The sequence below is a fragment of the Protopterus annectens genome, chromosome 2.part2, assembly GCF_019279795.1.
Source record: "Protopterus annectens isolate FY-2018-M chromosome 2.part2, PAN1.0, whole genome shotgun sequence".
Lineage (NCBI taxonomy): Eukaryota > Metazoa > Chordata > Ceratodontiformes > Protopteridae > Protopterus > Protopterus annectens.
In genome coordinates, this window is record NC_056730.1 from 1,074,504,657 (window position 1) to 1,074,525,994 (window position 21,338).

A 21,338-nucleotide genomic window follows, 5' to 3' on the forward strand; every position below is an offset into this window, starting at 1 on the left:
GCAGGTCTTGTCATTGCCATTATGATTAATGACACAGCTATAGAATGCTCTGTGCTTGGCCTCATAATATGTGGCTGATTAGTTTCACAGTAGCTTTGTGTGGTTTTATATGGTGTATCAGCATCTTACTGAGGCTGACCAGGGATCACCTACACTCATGTGTGTTCACTCTTGCAACAGTTACTACCTTCTGTGGTACAGTTTAAAGCATGGTACCACCAGTTTGCCTTCTTGTTTGTGTTTGGTTGAATCTTGGTTCTGTTTCAATCGCACAATCACTGCACGCATGTGATTGCTTAAGGTCCATTTGTATAGGATTCAGCATTTGCACATGCATTGTCCATCTGCATGGGTGCCATGATAGTCACCACTTTGCTCTTACGAAGCATAACATTGGCTTTGGAGACTGACTATCTGTAGCATACTGTTAGCCCTGTTTGTGTGACTATTGTGATCCAGGTCATTGGGGTTGATGGAATCCAACATGCATTGAGCGCAGGTGTTGGTACATGAGGAGTCTTCCCAGTTCATAATGGAATAGTTGAGAGTAGCCATTATTATGGTTTTCTGTCTCAAACCTAATCTTCCCCTTTACAGCACATTATGACAATTGGGAAATCCCCAGCATGGTGGGTTATCTGTCGCAGGGTGCAATTTGAATTCCACTTTGGCACATAGATAGTTGCTCAGCATAATGCATCTGAAGTTATGCAAGTGCAACTAGCGTGGGGGTGTACATATTATTCAGGAAAATGGACACACATGTGGCCCATGTGTTCTAATAAAGGATAATGGGCAAGAGGTGAGGTATGTGTTATAACATGGTCATGCAAGTGTGCTCTCCGGAGCATTGAAACATGTCTCAGTCACTGCACAGATATGTTCTCCATGTTAGGGATTGACATATGTGAGTCCATATAGTGTTTCTGACATGTATCATTGAGTAGCGAGACCTGCAGTTTATTGCTTGGCTGTCCCTGTAACAGCAGTGGACTTTCACTTGAACTGTGCATGATGAAGACATTATAGGAGAAGCATGAGCCCTAGTCAGTATCCAGATTCCTAGGGGTGACAGGTGCAGATCCTGTCTGGCAAAGCATCATGGTCTGTCAACCATGTTATCCCAGGCAGACAGATACTAGACACCCTTTGACTTGCACCACTACATTAGACAATTGTGGAATACAATCCTTTTGCCCCTGTACTGCTACCCTGGCCTTGGGACATACCTATATGGGCTACAGGACCTGACAGTTCCTACATGTGTTTCCATGCAGTCCAGGCTACTGCATCACAGGTCCTGCACAACAACATAGAATATGTCAGAGCCATGTGTATAGTTCAAAAGGTGGTCTGAGTGTATGGGTATGTGGCTAATCATGGCAGACAGGCAGCTGACAGTATGTATGCCCTCATATAGGTTAATGTGTAACATAGTGCTAGAGTTTGCAATCACAAATGAGTACTGTTGGGTATGTTTCTGGCCACGTGTTCTGAGGTGTGGCACAATTATGCAAACTATGTCATACAGTTTGTGTATTTCGTTGTCTGTCTCTTCCAGCTTGGGAGGTCACTTGTTTGGCCAGATACATAGAAGCATTTGTGAATGTGTGTGATTTCTGGTAGTGTGTGTGGGTGTCCTTACTGTGTTCTGGTAAGGGTATGTGTCGGTTGTGACAATGAGATGCATGTGTTAACCTAAACCTCATGACTGTCCAGTCCAGTCATTGTTATAGACTGGACTGCCTTCCAGCTTACACCTGTAGCTGCATCCCAGACAATGTGTGGGGTGTGGTGTTAGGTGGGTTTGGCAGTGTACACGGCATAAAGATTACATTCCCCCAGGATGGACACATACACAAAGATGACATTAGTAAACACCAGTAGCTGACTAGTGGACATGCCTGTATGAGCATTCAGTACTACAAGTACCAAGTACTGTATTTAGTTTACTTATTGCTTATGAAGATGATTTAGACAGTGATGCTTACATGTAAATATTTGTTTTATGGATGTGACAACACTGGGTATTACGGAAACATTGTAGCTACCTTTAGCAGCAATTCTCCTCTGAGGAGCACATCACATCCTGATAGTTGATTACAGATGATGCAAGTGTCTACAGGTCTGTTTCCTTCTCTGGGAATATACTCACATATCCACCAGGACCATGAGCTCTGTTGGGCACAGACACCCACTCCCCAAACAGAGTCATGTATCAATAGACTCTGATGCCACTATCAACATGATCAGGATATAATCAGATAGTGTAAGCCATCACCTATGAAGTGGCTATTACACATGGGCAGCAGTCTCCTACATATTACACTTCTACTGCAGATGTTACACTGGAGTTAAAGATCATATGCAACCTGCTTCATTACCAGTACTGTGCACTACCTTACATACAGTATGTGCAAGTGGCTGTTAGGATGGCAATGAAAAGTTAGGCTACACAAACTTGGTAGTTCAACCAGTGTGTCTCTACTCTATATATCCACTCTATGTAGGTGTGCACATAGCCATTTGGCCCAGCCCTGTGACAAGGGTCACTGCACATTTGCATAACATGTACACATGCACAGCTGTTATTGCTTGCAAATGATACTAGAGAGGTCCAGCCCTGTAACAAGGGTCACTACACATTTGCATAACATGTACACATGCACAGCTTTTACTGATTGCAAATGAGAGGTGAATATTACATGTGTTATGTGCATGGATAGTTATCTAGCTCTTCCAATTATCTTTGTTAGCATGCTGCTAAACTGTCAGATGAATACAAGTGGTATGTATCCTGTTATTGAGTATTGTAATTGCGAATAGACATAACTACTGTTTGCATAACATAACAGAAATGCTATGTAGAATGGAATACAGGTCTGCCTAAAATACTGTACATTACACAGTTATTGGCATAATATCCCACAATGCAAACCATATTTGCACAGTAAGCCCACCTTTGACATGTTCATCTTACTTATACACCCATACATATGTCTACTGTTACAGTATATAGACATATACTATCCCCTGCTATAGCACATACTTGTTGGACCAACCCTGACACTGACAGTGGCTGGAAGCAAATTGGTGAGTTCCAAGCCCATATCATCCCTTGTGGTGTATGAGGAGTTTGCCTTGTGACCTACAGCAGTACACACATAGAATACCACAAGCATTATTACTGCTCAACAATACATCGCTACAAGATAGGTATTTCCACTATATGCATTGATTACACTGTAATTCTTACAGAACAGGTACTACATACACAGACATACTACATGTTATACATACCTTCTTAGTAATTGGAGGTGTTATTGACTAGTGTACTACTCGTTTTCGGTTTGTCTTTCAGTGTTTTGTACTGTCCTACAGGTAGATACAGATGGTTTGAATGTGTGACAAGGCAACCTTTTATAGTTAGAGATCAGTAACATGTGCTATCCCGATAACCAATTGGTGTTCCTAAGTAGCTAATTACATACACATCAGCTGCACTGCCACTGTCTTAGCCAATACTTTGGCAACAGTGGAGTATAATTGAGTACTCCACTTGGGCATTTTCTTTTGCCTTACTTGTGAGGGATACAGCCAGGAAGTGTTGTTTGAAATCTATTGCAACAGCTGTATGGAGATGAACAGTAATATATTGTGAGTAATACCTTGAGGATTTGGTCGAAATGTGAGTACTGCTGTTATATTTCTGAATATTGCTACTTGTGCAGGGTTTGTCGGTACCTAATACTTCTGAATATGTTTCAGTCTGTCCACGATGTTTGACCAGCTCAAGACTGCATAGCTATGCATATAATGTTAGGGGGTTTACAGTGTACTTATCAGACATATTTAGTTTGGTGTTAATGTGTATCATACTGTGCTGATAATCAGTACTCAGTAACACTTCCTGGTGTACGAACCTTTCAACCCTCTGAAACAGGATTAGTTTATACAAACCCTGCAACATCAGCAGCTGTTCAATTGTATAACAGCAACTATTTCACATAGGGACATGTTAGTGTGTCTGTGTCCAGGAATATTAAGGTTTCAGCAGATGTTGTACAATAGTTGAATAATTGGTTATGTTATGACAGTATGTATTGATGTAATTATTTTGATTGTGGGGTAGATGGTGGTGGGTGTACATAGCACATGCAGGTGTGTAGGAACCCTTTTTATACAACTTCTATATGTGTGTGTGTGTTCCTTCCCTATGTGAACACTTATCCCTTAGTGGACTAATACTATGGTAATAGCAGGCTGATTCATTAAGGCGCTGTTAAATCTTTCCTGTATAGCATGCAGGTACTGTTAGTCCTTGAATCCTTTTGGCAATACATCGGAATGTAATAAAGTTTTGCTAAATGAAAGCTGTCTGTGCATTTCTGTCATGGATGTTTGCAGTCATTGCAGTTGTGTTGGTGACTGTGTCCATAGAACATATTTGTAATAGTGTATTGGCATATACTCTTCATATGTTATGTTCATATTGTTTGGGGGGGAATGTGTGATCGCTATGGTCCATGTTATACTCAGATATGAACACTTCGGATGCTGTCTACACACATGTATGTATGTGAGTATATATATATATATATATATATATATATATATATATATATATATATATATATATATATATATATATATATATATATATATATATATATATATATATACACATATATATATATATATATATATATATATATATATATATATATGGGTCCCCTTCTAAAGACCGAAACGCCAATTCCCCGACGCGGAAATCACCGACGCCAGATGACCGACAGGTACGTATACCGACAGGGTGATTCGCCGACAGTGGAAAGACCGACAAGGGTAATGTGTGATCGCGACCTGGTAAGTGTGCGACAGTGACGGAGGTAGGAGTGGTCAGGTAAGTGAGTTAAGGTTAGAGTGCAGGTAGGTGAAGTGTGCGTTAGTGTCGGAGCTTGGGCTAGGGGTGGGTAAGTGAGTTAGGGTTAGGTGCAGGTAGGTGAAGTGTGCGCTAGTGTCGGAGCTTGGGCTAGGGGTGGGTAAGTGAGTTAGGGTTAGGGTGCAGGTAGGTGAAGTGTGCATTAGTGTCGGAGCTTGGGCTAGGGGTGGGTAAGTGAGTTAGGGTTAGGGTGCAGGTAGGTGAAGTGTGCATTAGTGTCGGAGCTTGGGCTAGGGGTGGGTAAGTGAGTTAGGGTTAGGGTGCAGGTAGGTGATGTGTGCGTTAGTGTCGGAGCTTGGGCTAGGGGTGGGTTAAGTGAGTTAGGGTTAGGGTGCAGGTAGGTGAAGTGTGCGATAGTGTCGGACCTTAGGGTTAGGGTTTGGGTCAGGGCTAGTGTGTATGCTATGTAGTGTCGCGTGTTGTTTACGCCCGGTGTGTCGGTGTTCTGGTGTTCGTGTTTTGCGTTGTCGGGTTTGTGGCGGGTTTGTGTGTTGTCAGTTATTTGGCGGCGGTGAGTTTGGTGGCGGGGAATCGTCGTGTCGGTGTTTAGAAGTAGACCCATATATATATATATATATATATATATATATATATATACATATATATATATATATATATATATATATATATATATATATATATATATATGTGTATATATATATATATATATATATATATATATATATATATATATGTGTGTGTGTGTGTGTGTGTGTATATGTATATAGATATAATATATAATATATAGTATTGCATACGTTTATCTGTACTTCCACAGATGTGTAGATGTTTTTAACCTATCTATATATCTACATATATATGTAGATCTGTATATATCGACATGTCTCTATGTATCTCTCTCTCTCTCTCTATATATATATATATATATATATATATATATATATATATATATATATATATATATATATATCTATATCTATCTATCTATATATATATATATATATATATATATATATATATATATATATATATAAGCATACACCTTTCATTGGGTACATGGCGGGTTGTCCTATTTCAACACATTCCTCCCTTTTGTGTTTTAACCTGTCTACATACACAACTGGGATAGGTAAATCTCAGGTAGCTTAGGGGTAGGTTACTCGCAGGATGGAGTACATGGTTGTGGGTTCTAATCCTGAAAGGTATTATTTTACCTCTCAGAGTAGGCACTGGTAGGGAAAGCGTGAATAACGCACATTTAGGCGGTTGTAAGCAGGTTTTCCCATGGTCTGCTAGACATTAAACAAGGTTAAACCTGTGAAGTGCTTCTCCATTTACCGTGTTTAAGTGCCGCTTACCGTCGTGCAAACCCATGGAAACCAGCTTACAACTGCTTAAAAGTGCTTTAATCCACCTGCATCCAACAGCCCTTATTCTGGCCCTCAAAATAACTTAACAGCCCTTGAACCCGGGACCATGAACACCACAGTCACTGACTTTACCACTAAGGCATCTGAGATATGTGCATATGTTATGATGTTTAGAATATACATTTTTACTACAGGCATTTCTAACTACTGAAAACAAATGTGACAGTTGGTGTACATATGTCTGATACATGTTAATGTTCATATGTTTGTAAAATTAGGTGTTGCAATGTGACATGACAGGGTGTATTATGAATGAGAAAGGTTCTTGTTTTGTGTCCTTTTTATATTTTTCTAATACTCCATGTATACCCCTCCAGTTCACTTATTGAACATCCGACCCAGGCTCTCCTTGATGCATGATTTCATTACCCATCCTTCCACCCCCACCCCAATCTTCACATACACAACAATCATCCCTTCTATGGTGAATTAGGTTAATATTAATAGTTATAATACCAGAGTTGCATGTGTTTTGTGTACACTTCAATTCCTTTGGATTGCTTGTGTGTCACGAAGTGTGTTCATAGATGTTTATATATATGGCTATTGATGTAACTGTATAATATATATATATATATATATATATATATATATATATATATATATATATATATGTATATCTTTATATTTATATCTATGTGCAGACATCACTGACATATATATATATATATATATATATATATATATATATATATATATATATATATATATTTCGTATTAATTTGTAACAGTAATGCATATGTAGACTTGTATGTGTTGGTTCACAAACTACAGTACATTACAGTGTACTGTATGTATGTACACAAAGTGACTGTCCCATTTGTGGTTATTACAGTGGAATGCATATGGTATAAGGTGTAGTCTAAAGAACATGAAACATATATACACCTCAGATGGCTTAGTAATAAACTATAGTGTGGATGGTCCAGGGTTCAACACCTCCGATGCTTTACAAATGCTTTTTACTCCAGAATAAGGCTCATTTAAGCAATTGTAAGCTTGTTTAAAAGTGTTTGTGTGACATCATAGCAGCGGTTAAACACAGTTAAACAAACTTTGTAACATATAACCTGTGCGCACAAACACGGCCATATCCGCTAACTACTCAGAATATATACATTTCAGTGAAGTAACATCTCACTATGTGCTTACATAACATTACATTCTCTGTTGACTTTACTCTCCAGCACACATGGGTTTATATGGGTGTTTTGAATGTTTATTATACAGACGATTACTACCTATATATGCAAGCTGTGGTTAAGTTATACTTTTTAACATGATAAACATCCTTGACTTTATTGGGATTGGGGCCTCGAAAACACAGATACTATGCAGATGCTGTAACCATTACACTATTGAAATTAACGTTGCTTCCTATTTAAATGATTTCAATGTGTAAGCTTGGCTAAGCAAAGGGCGGAGGCCCACAAACCCACTGAGCTTCACTTACTCTTGAAATAACAACATATAACAAATGTAATATGAGACAATACATTACATTCCTAACTACATTAGGCATAGCCCTTCACTGATACACTTCAAGGGAAACCTTGTTGTGTGAATGGGTAACAGAATATCCACCCCTGGGATCATGTGTCCCAGAACCATACAGCCAGAGGGTGGGGGAGCCCATCCAGTTTGATAGCTGCCAGACCTGTTGGGGAAATTGAATGGTGTTGAATTGTCACATTAACATGCCCTCTTTAGATCACTAAGTGCCCCTATCACCCTCCACCACCCCAGTCTTCAACAGCTTCTGGCAACTCTGCCTGGAATTGCTTCATTGGCTATGCTTGACAGAGGCTCAGTTACTTCATCAATGGTGCGGAGAAAGCCAACACACTGTAGCTATGCTTCTAATTGCCCTTGGGCAGATAGGTAATAGGCTATCTGTGAACATCTAAAGTGCAGGCCATCATAGCCATAATATGTGAATAAACAGACTTTCAGATCACAATATACAGTGAGAAATCACTATGTAGTCAGGGAACAGTTAAGTACAGCAGGAACATACAGAACACTGATACTCAGTCACTCCATAAGCCTATCTTGGAAGCTAGAAGACTTGTATAAGTTTAAGGCTTTCTATTGCTTACCAGAAGGTTACCTACAGTAGAGATGAGAAACAAGCACAAATGGGAAACATGCATGCAACAATACCATACCAGCTTATATGTCAGCCTTAGGCTTTGGAATACTGGGCAAGGCTATTGGCGCCCCCGTGGTGCCTTTTTTAGGAGAGTCTCAAAGGTGAATACCAGCTCCATAAACAGCACAATAGCAGAATCAATGAGGGTTATGCTACTCAAGTCCAGGGGTTGTGATCACAACATGCATGCACTCACTGCACTGCTCGGGATGGACAACGTCAACATCTGTGCAGTACCTGAGACCTGTCTTAAGGCTTCTGAGAACACACCAGCACTACCAGACTACAACCCATACCACACATTTCAGCCACAGAACATGGACTGGCACAGACATGAAGGGGGTGTGTCCATATTCATCAGGGATACCTACAGCTCTAGGTTAGTGGGGCAGCATGATACCTCCGAGATCATCCATGTGCAGCTGACATCAGCCACAACTGCATTGTAAACTGTGGCCTGCTACAGATCACCATCCATGACCTAGGACCACCACTCCACCTACATGGAGAAAGTGGAGAACATGACAGTCCTAACGCACACCCTGGCATTGATCGATGCCAACTACCCTACCATTAACTGGAAAACTTACTCAAGTACTCACTTCCAGGCCCAGTGCTTCCTGGAATTTATCACTCGACCTCATATGCCCTGTATCAGGTAGTAACCTCCCTAATGAGGGGTGGAAACATACTAGAAGTGGTCATCACCAACATGGGCAACAGGTGCACCACAGCAGAGGTTAATCGGTCACTGCTTAGATCTGACCATGAACTATTCACTGTTTCCACACCCAAACATCTCCTCCACCCACAGAAACCACAGTGTATACCTTTCCTACAGCTAAATTTACACTACTAGTGACAGGGGTGGGGGGTTCCGCAGCCCCCATGCTAAGGGAAAACACTGCTCAAGATACAGACAGATTTACAAATGCAATCTATAAGCACCTACATGGATGTATGGATCATGCCATCACTGGTAAATCAAGACTCACTCCTCCTAGACAAGGACACCAGTCTGGTGGACCCCTGCACTTAACAGGCTATACTACAGAAGTAGGACAGTGTTCCAGACAAACAGCAAATCCCATGAAAGGCAGACATCCGTGACCACTATTGGTATGATATGTAGGTCCCTCATTACATCATCCAAGGCTAACCTCAGCAGGAAAATACGCAAGGATTCAAAGATAATCACAAAGCCTTCTTTGGATATGTCAAGGATCGAAGTGGTGACACACAGATTTGCACTGTACTGGTGAAATATAGCACAAAATATGCTGACCCTACTGATATTGCCAACATCCTTGCAGATACATTCAGTGCATACTTCACCCCCTAAAGAGCCCACAACACTACCCAAAAGGTACAGTATCCCACACATCAGAGACACACAGGTGGAAATGGCCCTCTCTAACAGCAGAACACATTGTCAGTGGAGGCAGATGTTGTCCCAGACTGCATCTTACAAACTGTACAAGACAACCTGACCCCTCACCTAATTAAGTTTTCAACCTCAGCCTCTCCATAGGCTACATGCCCATACAATGGTGCATGGCAACGGTTATTCCACTCCATCAAGGTGGAATCACAACTGACCATGGTAACTACCACCCCATAAGCCTGACTAGCCTAGTCTGCAATGGTATGGATCGCATCCTCATGGCACTCATTAACAAAGACATTGGCAACCTTCAAACACGTGACCCAACCCAGGTCAGCTTGGTTGAGTGCAGTTCATGCCTACTGAACCTGTTTGACTTCTTACATACAGTCACCAACGTTAGATGATGGGAGAGGTGGTTCACACATACTACCTGGACCTCGCCAAGAGCCCCACTCAGGCATTATTGATAAACACACCAGCCTGTGCATACACCCATACATCACAGGTTGTGTTGCCAATGAGCTTACACACAGAACCCACATGGTATGACTAGCGGTCTCCAGGTCCAACTCTTGACCAGTCATGACTGGTGTCCCACAGGACTCAGTCCTGGGAGCCCTACTGTTTGGCATATACTTCTCAGAGGTACAGGCAAACACAGGTGGACTACGGCAGACCATGTTTGGCAATGACTGTGAACTGGGAGCCATGATTGATAATCCAGCTGACACAGACATCCCTCAAGGGGCCTTACAGAGACCGACACAGGGTGTCAACATCATGGCCTCCAGCCAAGTGCCACTAACTGCATAGTCATTCCACTGTAGAATATTAAGCACCCACATATTAACACATAAGTGGCAGTCACTTTAATATGGACAAGGTAATGGGGTATCTGGGGACTAAGGTAGATAGTGATCTCCCCTTTGACAATCATATCTCCAAAGTAATTAGGACATCCTTCTATGTAGGCTATCTGAGTACTACAGGGTTCCCATCTAGACATACTGGGGTTATAGTGCCCCTTTACTCATCACTCATCAGTCCCATCATAGGGTATAATACCCTATTTGGGATGTACCTCAGAAGACACTTCCAACAGCTGGAAGGTCCACGAATGTACCTCGCCAAGTGGATTACTGGCCTCAAACATATGCCCTATGCAGCCAGACTGAATAAACTCCTGCTTTACTCAGTGGCATCTCGCTTACCCAGAGATAATCTCTGCTGGCCAGCACAGCCATGTCGAACTCAGGCTTAATGGATATGCTCCACCTATGGGAATCCATGTCACAGTGAGCCACACACTGTAGTGAGCTGAACCTTGCCACAACAATAACTGAAAGATTCTGGAGGGACGGATTCCTGTCACAGACACTCCCCATACTTTGAAACAACATCGCTAACTACATTATACAGAGCCCCTCACTAACACTCTGCAAGAGAAACCTTGAAGACTGGATGGGGAGCAGTAGATGCACCTCAGGGATCCCGCCATCAGCTCTGCTCCACAGGGGGACAGTTAATGAATCAATGGGGTGGCAAAGGCTGACATATTTTGGCTAGGCTTATGAATGGCCTCTGGCAGTTGGCCAAGTACCTACCTATGAACCTATACATACAGTATCAGCACATGCTGATAGCTTAATTTACTGTTCAGGTGCTGACTTACCTTGTGCCAATGGCAGATGTGTGTGCAATAGTTGAAGGCTGCCTATGTTGGATGCACACAGTAGACTGCCTATACATGAAAATTTACAGGAAGTCTTGTGTGTGTGCCATCCATTTTTACTGTGTGTGCAGGTGGAGAAAAGTGTCAGTCCCTAGATGCCTACACTGTCAGTGTGTGTGCTATACGTTCTCTCCTTGCCAAGGCATGGGCATGCTGGGCACACCTCTGTCTGCCTACTGGGGCTGGCTCAGGGTGTTTGTGGTCTGAGTACCTCTGTGCCTGTGGGGTCCTTGGCAATGGTGGTGGGCTGTGAGGGCCTTCAGCATTCTGTCCCTGATGCAGCTGTTTCCGCAGGATCATATCGTGTAGCATGGCACATACTATAAAGATGTGGGCACACGTGCCTGGAGAGTACTGCAAGGCTGCACCAGATTTGTCCAAGCAACAGAACCATGATTTCAGCATCCCAAACACACGCTCTATGATGGTTCTGGTTTGTGCGTGTGCCTCATTATGGCGTTCCTGCATGGGTGTGTGTGCATTTCTGAAGGGAGTCATCATCCACGGTTCCAGTGCATAGCCAGCATCCCCCACCAGGTGGCCATTTGGGATGTCCCCCCTGGCAAATAACTGATACAGCTGTGAGGCATGCCAGATGTGGGAGTCGTGATAGCTTCCAGGGCTGCCAGCACACACATCCATGATAATGCCCTGGGAATTGCACATGACCTGGCAGTTGATGGAGGGGAATCCCTTGCAGTTTATGTAGTGCCTACCCTCCTCACCGGTTGGTGACTTGTGTATGTGCGTGCAGTCTATTGCACCCAGTACCTCTGGGTATTCTGCCACATGGTGGGAAGAGAGATGCATATTGCTGGCCAACTCCTCCTGCATTTGGGGGAAGTATATGTGCTCATTGGCATGTGGTAACATGGCATCCAGGAACTGGTGTAGTACCCTGGATGCTGATGCCTGTAAGATCCCCATAATATCCCCAGTTGGTCTTTGAAAGATACTTGTAGCTAGTATTCTTCGGCTTACACATACCTTCGTATCCACTGGGATGGGTTCCCCTCAGTTTGTTCTGGCTCTGAGGTGTGGCCGGCACAGCTCCACAAGTTGCTGTAGGATGTCCCTGTCCTCCCTGTAATGCTCTACTATCTCCAAATCATGTAGCCCTTGGTAGGTTACCCTGGGTCTGAACACTCTCCTCCTCCTCTGGTGCCTGAGGTGGTCGTGTGCATCATCATCCACACCGCCTTCAGTCTCCAACACATGCTGGTGGATCAAAGCTATGGCAGCCCCTAACATGTACATACTAAAAGTTCCCCGTCTGTATACACTACTGGTGCAGAGTGTATGGAAATACACAAATGTGTGTGAGGTGCTTTAACACTTTATACTATTGTGCTATGGATGCTGCTGATGTCATTGGGTGTGTATGAGCTATTTCAGCTGCAGAGGGTCTTAATTATGGGTTTTACAATGAGTACTGTAAGTGTGGGGCCTTTACTGTGGAGTTATGCTTGTCTGCCTTGATTAATTTGTTGCCCTTTAATTCACTTTTAAACCTGGATCCCCTCCCATTATCAGGCATGCATCCACCTGCCGTCTTTCTTGTTTTGTACTTTCCCTACCCAGTCATGGCAAAATGTGTCTTGTAGCTGATATACTGCAAATCAGCTTTGTTCTGCTTTGACACTTTACTGTTTTCTTTGCAGTACAGCCCCTCCCCTTTCCTGTTCTGCAGGTAGCTGCTTGCAGACTTGTTACCTGTTGTCAATGGCCTACTGTAGGCTCCCAGGTGTTATTTAATCATCCTATATCCTTCCTGTTTCCTCTGCAGTGCACACTGCACAAACCCATTTAGGATGAGTTTACTCACGTTTTCATCTCAATTCACATGCATACTCGGTTACCTTGTGTACTCTCAGCTAAGCAAAGCTATGGCCAGTTCAACACACCCCTATCCTGCAGCTTTGCCTAGCTAGGGGCAAACTGGTTTAGCAATACTCCAATGTGCTTACAGCAATGGCGACACACCCCTCTCTTGATGTCATCTTTATCTCAAGGGCACACCTCGGTGTTATAACGCTACACTGTGAGGTGCATCCTTACACCAGCGGGGATTCTGTGATTCACTATTACTCCTCATTTGCATGGCCATTGCCTACTAATTCCTAGGTACCATGCAAAACACTGTCACAGCCCCTTAGCAACCCTTGCGCCATAGTATGATGTAGCATGCCTGCCATTGACTATTATGGGGAAATCATGATATCTGTTACATTGCAGTTTTATTCTATATTTTTACATTTTCCTTGTGATCCCCTTTGCACGCCGCTGCTCTGTGCTTCCACATTGCGATAGTCCGACTATATATATTAAATGTTAATTTTATATTTTGTACATGCTTTTTTATGCCAATGGCTATATATTTAGCCATTGGCATATATTAACAATATAATACATGTATTTGATCAGCAGTCATGGCTCCGAGTTTATGTTTGCAAAAATGTAAACCGTTTTCTACGGTTTACATTTCTGCATACTTACACTACACCTGCACCACTTCCTGGACTGCTACATACCTTCATTTGCATGCTACACTGCTGCACATAGGTTAATTAGCATATAGGGCCCAGGAGTTGTGCGAGCATAGCGTACGCAGGTAGTGCACATGGGAACAGCTTAAACCTGGATCGCTCAGCGGCCATATTTGGTGTTAGAACACCAATGCTACGCCTGCACCTGGAGCAAGCTTTATGAATCCCGGGGTATGTGTAGTAACTCCATAAATAGAAAAATAGGGGAGGCTTTGTTCTGTATCTCAAAAACATTTTTTTCAAATGTCAGTAGCAGATACATCACCAAATAAATTACCTACCGAATCTTGTAATAAAATAATTCTATATAACCCATAAAGTAACAAAACGATGAATCAGTAGAGTGTCACATCTGACAGCTACCCTGCTGATTTTTTTACTCTGTTCTTGTTTGTTAATTACATATTTATGGGTATTTATTCCCATTCTCTTCCCTTTCATCATCAACAGGTTGCTAGAACATTTGTATTCATGATGCCTTCTGTTGTTTGTCCGGCACATCATTGATTTGTAATTTATAATCAGCTATGGTGAGTGGATACAATGAAAGTGATTCTTATTCATTGAATGTATATTTCATTGCCAATATATGAGCATTCAAAGGACAAGCAACATTCCAATGTGCAGACCTTATCCTCACCTAAATCACTGCTATGTCTGACAGATTGCAAAATTGCAATTGAAAACACAAAAAAATAAGTATTCTGCATTTTCTGTAAAAGGTCAAGACCCTCCATCTACCAACAGGAAGATCATCTATCCTCTACCATGCTAGTTTAATTTTAATTAACACAATGTATGCCAAAGGTCAGAGAAAGTTAAAATTGTAAATGTGTCAAACCCCTTAAAAATCTCTCCTCAAGATTTAATAAAATCCATGTTGTCACTGTGTAAAGCCTACATGGACTGTATCCATGCTCATGGTCATGGTTCCCCCTCAGCTGTGTGCCATGCATATTAATGATGGCACATTACCAAGGGAGAGCTGAGGAACATGGTTATTGAATCAGGTGTAGTGCTAACCATGGCTGCAGATGAGTATGAGACTCCCTGCAATGCCCTTTTATTTTTATTTCATTTTTTCCCTTTGTTTTATTTTTATTTTATTTTATTATTTTATTATTTTTTTAAAAATGCATGTTTGTTGACGCAGAGCACAGCAATGCCAAGCTGCACTCAAATATAAAATAGCAGACACCTGCCAGACATCTAAAAATAGAAATTGGATGCAATAAATTATTTATTTAATGGTGTGCTTAAGCATGTCTAATCATGTTTGTGAGGAATGGCACAGTGCTCAGCACTGCTTAGTGGTAAGTGAGTGGTATATGTGAAGGTATACCGGATTTCTTAATATCCTCATAGCTAAATGGGCAGAGTTATGGCTTCTTGTGCAGTAGGTCCAGGGTTTGAATACATAAAAAGGAAAATACAGTATTTTATTTAATCTTGACATACATATTATGCATTTTTTTTTTATAAAAGATGGTCCCAATGTCCTCTGCTAAGCTCTGCTCAACCATGCATAGACCTGCTAAGCACTGCATAAACATGGTAATGGCTGCCAATGTCTGTCCGCTGTTAAGCTCTGCTTGGCTGGTTTGCATGCTGCTAATCCCCTAGGACTGCTTTTCTGCCAGTTAATGCACTTCTCAGCTCAGCTGCACTGATTACGGCAGTGCTAAGTGTTGCCCAATGATGTGTAAGGGTGGGAAAACAGCCTATATTAAGCCCAATAGGTAAGAATGCAGCAGAATCCATTGGAGTTCTATCAACTGACGGCATACTGTGGCTGGCAGTGGTGAAGGTTTGTGCTTTCAGGCACAGACTTGGGGCATTCTGGAGTCCAGCATCACAGGCTGCTGCAGGGTGGTTTCCAGGCCTTGGAGTGTAAGGCAAAGGCTTGGGACCAGCTGGACAGAGAACTCACCTGTGTCACTGGTATCCCCCTCACAGGAGAGCAATATTGTCACCACCATGACGACCTGAAAGATGGAAGAGGGCCTCTTGGACACCTGAGTCAAAGAAGCGAGGGCAGGGAATGCCCCACAAGTATGTAAGTACTTTTTCCTCTGTTTTGCCAATATATAATCTGAATGTCTGCAATGTTGCTGTCATTCATTTGGGAGGCCACATCATGCACAGCCAGTTAAATAATGCAAAACCCTACCAATGTGTATATTACAAAGGTTATCATATATATGCAGTATGGATACACACACACACACACACACACACACACACACACACACACACACACACACACACACACACACACACACACACACACACACACACACACACGCACACACACACACACACACACACACACACACACACACACACACACACACACACACACACACACACACACACAGAGTTTGCAGCTGTGAGATTAGAACTCCTACCTATCAACTGTTACACACTATAGCTCGTAGGACTTATCACATGTGCCACAGAGTTTATCTGATATTACATTGTCAGTCAGTGCTCTTAAGGTGGATGCCATCAGCAGGATAGCCCATGAGGGCATTCCTGTTGTGCTGCAAGGGGATATATTTAAACACACATACATACACACACATGCACACTCTGAGTTGGCTGCTGTCTGATTAGAACCCCTACCTATCTACTGCTACACACTATAGCTCGCAGTACTTATCACGTACGCCACAGATTACATCTGTTGAATATGTGATTGCAGACGCTGTACTTGTAGAGTGCAGAAAGTAGGCATGTGTTGGACAGCATTTGTGGCCTGCAGAGTGATATTGCTTGGTACTGTTACTGTATGTAGTGTCCTAGGAGTAGGGTACCTGTTAGTAACCCTGTTATGTGCATACAGTCACAAGTATAGCCATATGTAGCTGGTCACAGCTATATAGGCAAACATGTGGCCAGGGACACTTTTCTCTGTCAAAGGCAGGCACTGGAACCATTATACATTGCACCACCTGCTCATCTGTGTCTGTCTACATGAGTGACATTCCACAGGCACAGGGGTCTGAGGGTGAGTGGAATATGTACTGTTGTGGCCTTGGTTTGGTTCTTCTTGGCAACTGCATTGATGTGGTAGTGCAGATCACCACAGTTTTCGTAGGGTATGTGGGTGATTCATATATCCCCACATATATATATTTAAATGTGTATACCAGGGATGTCTCTATAAATGCTGCTGTGTATGTACGTTATGTATATGTGTTATATACATATATAGAGAGAGTCTATGTGTCATTGTAATATAGTTACATATATATATATATATATATATATATATATATATATATATATATATATATACATATATACACATATACACATATATCAGTATTATATATATTTGGAGTACATACTGCTACATGCACTACTCATGTGAGTGGGGGATATGGACAGAAAGAATGTATACATAGCTGTCTGTATGTACAGATGTATTTCCACATAGCAGATCTTTGTGATGCAGAGGAAACAGAATTGCACTCAAGTTAGCTAATGTAGGAGCAAGCCAAGTGGGACTGTCAGTACTTACATGGTGACTCCAGGTCAGCGCTACCTATACTCCAGTCTGGGATTTTGTGTGCTACAGACATTGGCAGCTTCACCAGTTTCCCCAGTACAGCACTTCCCTGAACCTGTTCAGAGCATTTTCCAGCTGTCTGCTGTACTTAATATGTGAATTGGGTACATAATGTAACATCACGCACAGGGTGACAGTCTGCATACCTCTCATTGTACATGTTTTTACAGAAAGTTCAGCATTTTGCTCTATATGTCTGGTCTGTTCCTCATAAATTTGTGGTTTTCTGGTAACATATTGTATAATGCAGTCACTGAACAGAACTACCTGCAGACACATTTGAGTGATGGACTTTACATCCTGCAGATATTCTGTTGTGGTGCAACCCGCTGTTATACTAGCCACCTTCTAGGTCAATCAGAGCATGTGTAATGTCTGTCTGTAGTTATGGCCCTTTGTCCCCCCATTCTCTCTGACTTTGTCCAGCTTTCTTGCAGTAACAGATTGTGGGGTCTGACAGTCTGGGGGAATACCACCATACAACTACCTCACATGCAAAAGATGTGGATGCTGCTAGATTCAAACCATCATCACCATACCTCATGCTAACATCCCTAGCCCACTGAGACACACAGGTCACCAGATAGAGATGTGACATTCATCACACAATCAGCAGCATACAGACATACATTATCATCTCTGCATTACATGTGACATCCAATGTATGCCCAGGTTCTATGTTGCAGCCCTGAGGTTGGCTGGTCTGCTAATATATCATTGCTGACATACTGTTAAAGCAATTATATTGGAACACTGATGTGATGGGGGTGGGAGGCAAGCAGCCCATCATCTGCTGGCATAGACAATTGTGAAACTGTTCTGTGACCCCACTGTTTACCATCTCCCTTGACTAATGTAGTGAATATTCCAGCCATGTGGTCTAGTGAATATTATGGAGCACATATTATTGGACTGGGTACCTGTTGTCCCATGTGGCTGTTAGATTTCTCCAAGTAGCCCAGTAGCCCACTATATTCCCTTGCATACATGAGGCAGGTCCATACATATGCTGCAATATTTTAGTACCCCTTACAAGTGGTGTACAGGTGAGTGACTTACCTTGCAAATGCAGCAGTTGACAGACCTGTAGTTTGGGGATGACTCTGTCTGATGCATGCAGTACACAGCCAATACATGGTTAGGTACAGTTTGTGTGGGCTGGCTAGCATCATTTTTACTATATGTATGAGAGTTGGAGAAGGGAGTGAGTCCCTAGGGCCCCAGGTTGTCATGGGCTATTCATTGTCCCTTGGCCAAGGCCAGAGCATACTGGACATGCCTATGTCTGCCTACAGGGACATCAACAGGGGGTTCCTCCTCTGAGTCCTCCTGCGGCTGTGGCTGTTGTGACGTAGGCACTGGTGGGGGGCTGAGTGTCCCTTCCCTTTGCTGATCCTGCTGCAGCTGCTTCTGCAGGATCATATTGTGCAGCATGGTACATATCGTGAACATTTGTGCATATGTGACTGACGAGCACTGCAGGGCTTCATCAAATATATCGAGTCACTGGAACTGTGACTTCAGCAGCCCAAACACATGCGCTATGATGTTCCTAGTTTGGGCGTGTGCCTCATTATGGTGTTCTTCAGTGGGTGTGTGTGCATTTCTGATGGGTGTCATCATCCACGGTTCCAGTGCATAGTCAGCATCCCCCAGTAAATGGCTGTTCAGGATGTCCCCCCTAGCAAACATCTGGTACAGCTGTTATGTGTGCCAGATATGGGACTTGTGATAACTGCCAGGGCTGCCAACACACACATTCATGATAATGCCCTGGGCATTGCATTTGACCTGGAATTTGATGGAGTGATACCCCTTGCAGTTGATGTAGATTCTACCCTCCTCGCCGGGTGGTGCCTTGATGTATACATGAGTGCAGTCTATGGCACCCCGTACCTCAGGGTAGTGTGCTACATAGTAGAAGTGTTGCATATTGCTGGTCCTCACCTCAGAGGTGAAGGGAAAATAAATAAGCTCACTGGCATGTGACAGCATGGCATGCAGGAACTGGTGTAGTACCCAAGATGCTGATGCCTGCAAGACCCCATAATGTCCCCAGTTGGTCTTTGGAAAGTACCTGTGGCTAGTATCCTTAGAGCTTCACATACCTTTGTGTCCATTGGGATGGGTTCTCTTCTGTTGTCTGTGGGTCTAATTTTGGGGGGGGGCATAGTTCAGTGAGTTGTTGTAGTATGTCCCTCTCCACCCTGTAGCTCTCTACAATCTCCAGCTCATGTAACTCCTGGAAGGTTACCCTGGGCCTGAACACTCTTCTCCTTCTCAGTCTAGGCCTATTGCAAACAGTAGCAGCAGCAGCATTGACCTCAGCATCTAGCACATACAGATGTAGCAGACCTGCAGCAGTCCCTAGCATTCCTTCAGTTAAAATTCCCAAGTCTGTAGTCCACTAGTGCAGAGTTTGGGGGAGAAATCAGATTGTAGGTTGTATGCAACCTTTGCTGGGCTCTGCTCTAGGTGTAGGCTGTGTGATTGGCTACCTATGATGCATTCCACCTGCCAAGTACATAATTAAGAACATTTAATGGCTCTAGTTTAAGAGAATCAGTAATTAATACATAACTGGCTTTTGGGTACACTCAGCATTGTGGCACACCTTGCAAACATGTGGAAACAAGTGCATGAAGGTAAACAAAACTCAGCATTCGTTGTACACACCTCCCTGAAAGGGCACATTCAGCACAGCAGCATGCCATGCAAGCAACCTGAAACACACACCCTGAAGGTAAACAAAGCTTAGCAGCCAGTGTACACCCCCCCCCACTGAGTACAGTGGCATGCCACACAGACAGGCACAGGTGAGCTCCAATGAGCTTACAAGTCCTCAGGCACTCACCCCCATTGATGTCAGATACCTCTTCTGTGGACACTGACATAGTTATGCGCCTGCATGGAAGGGATAATATGGACATGGATACCCATTTGTGCTATTCGGTAACCTCGACTCATTTTAATAGGGTTCCATGCTCACAAACCTGGAAACTACACAATTCCAGGCCCTACCACCTTAGCAACAGCACCATTCCACCAGTGTGGGTACTCCACACAGGGTCCCATACTACATTTCTGTCACATACTATAAAATGTGTTTTTTCCACTATTTTTTTCATAACTGTATGTTTGTGCACTGAGGCATGCTGCGCAAACATAACCAGATCATTGAAAAAAATAAAATTATTTTAACTTATTTCCCTTACATTTTTGGACACATGGTAGATAGTTTTGCACATATCTGTGAATGCTGTGATATTTCTGTCCATCTAACTACACTTTTATAGCCCCTATTGTTTGTGTAAAATCCTGTACACAGAATTTTCCCGTGTACACTATGGACGCCAACATGGGGTCTGCAGGACTGCCTCTCTGATTGCTGGATTGCTCTACCTCCCTCATTTGCATGAAATTCACCTCCTTATGAGGTGATTTGCATGTCATGGGTACTTCTTTGTTGGCGCATGCGTGCGAACCACCCAGCTCTGTTTACTGGATTGTAAACCTGCTTACTTTCAGGTAAGCATCATGCCATACATCATTCTTTCACTCCCAAGAGAAAGGTATAGAAGGATTGAGTAACCAGGATGGATCCAGCATCTCAG